Source organism: Miniopterus natalensis, chromosome 9 (assembly GCF_054644295.1).
Source record: "Miniopterus natalensis isolate mMinNat1 chromosome 9, mMinNat1.hap1, whole genome shotgun sequence".
Lineage (NCBI taxonomy): Eukaryota > Metazoa > Chordata > Mammalia > Chiroptera > Miniopteridae > Miniopterus > Miniopterus natalensis.
Window position 1 is genome coordinate 32,641,867 of NC_142089.1, and position 2,834 is coordinate 32,644,700.

Below are 2,834 nucleotides of genomic sequence, written 5' to 3' on the forward strand. Positions count from 1 at the left end.
CGCTCCGCGCCGCCTGCCCCCGCCTGCGCCCGCCAGCACTCGTCGCGGGCTCTTAGGGAGCCGGGGGGGAAATCGCCTCGCTGCCTCCCGATTGGCTCGGGTCGCAAAGGTTCGGTGGGCCGAGACCCGGGTTGTGACCAATGGCGAGCCGCGCGGGAGATCGGACCAGGGACCCGCTGCTCTTATTGGCTGCGGGAGTCAGGCCGCTCCACCCTCTTTGCGCCGACGCGCGGGGAGGGGTTGGCCCGGGACCCAGGCCCCGGCGGGGTCGCCAGCGCTCCGCTTGGGTGTTGCAGGGGCGCGGGTCAAGGTACTAGGCTTCCCGCCGGGGAGGCTGCGGGGGCCGCTCCTTAGCGGAGGGGCGTGGTTGCTTCATTCGCCCACCTCCTCAGGTGGCTCCTCCGCGGGGGGCGGGTGAACGGTTACGCGCTGGGTTACCTTCCGAGGGCTGGGGTGGGGACGCCCCACGCCCTGAGTTAGTCGCCCTGCTGCGTGGGGATTGCGGGCCTGGCTGGCACCCTCCCCCCCGTCCCAGGCGGCCGAGGGAGTTGGGGGGGCTTGAGGGGCAAGAACGATGGAGGGGACTCGAGCTATTGTAAACCCACTGGTGCCCACTCTGTGCAGCGCCGCAGGCCCTGGGGTAGGGTGGTGGCCCTGCCTTCGCGGAGCAGCCAGTCCAGGGGAGTGTCGACTGTTACCCGCAAAAGCCTAAATCCGGTGAAATTTTAGGAAGCGTCGGGGGATCTTTACTTTAGAAGCCAAACAACTTCCCAGGCCTATCAACTGGCCTTGCGTGCCGACCCACTTTGCCTTTCATCTTTGCCTTCACATGCGCCCTTAGGAGGTTCCCTGCGCCCCACTCTCCCTCGGTTCAGCGCCTTTGCTCAAGCGGGCACCTCCGGAATGCCCTTCCCCATCCCCTTCATAGAGCTAACATTACACATCCGTGACGGCGGCTCAAGCCACCTCTAAAATTACATTTTTGTCACTTCCTTTCCCTTTCAGGTGCTGATAAAATAGTGCATCTATGTCATGCATGATTCTTTCACATTATTTTATAATTGTCTCTTTATGTGTTTCTCACCCTCTCAAACTGAGCTTTAGAACAATCAATGTCTGATTCACTTTATATTTCCAGTTTCCAGCATAATGCTTGGTGCATAGTACCCCTCCCCCCCCTCCCGTGTTTGTTTACAATGAATGAGGCTCAGTACTCAGTAATGACCAAAGTCCAAATAGTGAGAGGCTGTTTGCACTGGGCTTGGCATGTGGCTAGTCCAAACTGTGATGTACTTTTTTAGAAATTGATTTTAGGGACAGAACCATTGATTTGTTGTCACTTATTTATGCATTCATTGGTTGATTCTTGCTATATGCCCTGACTGGGGATCAAACCCACAGCATATCCGGAACAATGCTCTAACCAACTGAACTACCAGGCCAAGGTCAAATTGTGATGTACTTTAAGTGTGAAGCACAGTGGATTTCAAAGACTTAGTACAAAAAAAGAGACTGCAAAATATCTCAGTAATTTTTATATGGCTTGAATTTGAAATAACAACATTTTGATATACTGGGTTAAATAAATATAGTATTAAATTGATTTCACTTGTTTTATTTACTTTTTTAATTTGGCTACTAAAAAATTTAAAATCACAGATTTGTCTTGCATTGTATCTAGCAGCTCTGATCAAGAGGGCATAATTAGAGAGCATAGAGGCGAGGCACTATGGAAAATGCCTTTCTCTTGGCTTTGTCTGAGTTCAAATGTTGCAACTGTTAGAGAGGGCTTTGCTTTGAAGGCTTAACTATCCTGAGTATTGTTGGGGAATGAGGTAATCTGGAAACTAAAGTAAAAATCAACATTGGACCAAAGTGTTTAGTGCCTTGTAGGACAAACAGAAATTACTGGTCATCAGAATAGTTTTACACTTGGAAAGAGAAAGAGGAAGCCCCAAGGAGTACATAAGACTGGTCTTTAGGGGACAACTCTCCAAAAAGAAAAGCAATAACCAAGTACTCATAACAATTGTTATGCAGCATGTAGTTCTCACTCTCCCTGCCTACTCTCCTGTGCCTCTGATTCTTCTTTTTTCTCTCCACAAACTTCAACCTTTTGGGTTGCTATTATCTAGGCAAGGAAAACAGTTACAGGGAGTTGAGCCAATTAATTAATTTTATTTTTAAGTTAACATATAGTAAAAGTGTTTATCTTTGTGTATAGTGTATGAATGTTAGCACATGTAAGGGTTCTCATAACTATTAACACAATGAGGATACAGAATAGTTCCATCCCCCCAAACAACTCCCCCCTGAACCCCTTTGTAGTTACCCCCTCCCCCCTCCCTAGCCCTTGGCAACCACTATCCTGTTCTTAGTACTATAGTTTTGTCTTTTCCAGAAGGTCATATGAATGGAATTGTGCACTGTGTAATCTTGGCCCCATTAATTGTTTTAAAATAGTTTTCTTTGTTGTGGTAAAATACACCTAACAACAATTACCATCTTGCCCGGCCGGGTGTGGCTCAGCGGTTGAGCATTGACCTAGAATCCAGGCGATCGGGGTTTGATTCTCGGTCAGGGCACATGCCCGGGTTGCGGGCTGCAGCTGATCAATGACTCTCATCATTGATGTTTCTATCTTTCTATCCCTCTCCTTTCCTCTCTCTGAAATCAATAAAGATATGTTAAAAAAAAACACAAATAATTGCCATCTTAACTATGTTTAAGTGTACAATTCAGCAGTATTAAATACGTTCACATTATTGTGCAGCCATCACTCCCGTCCACTCCCAGAACTCTTTTCATCTTGTAAACTGAAACTCTATACCCAT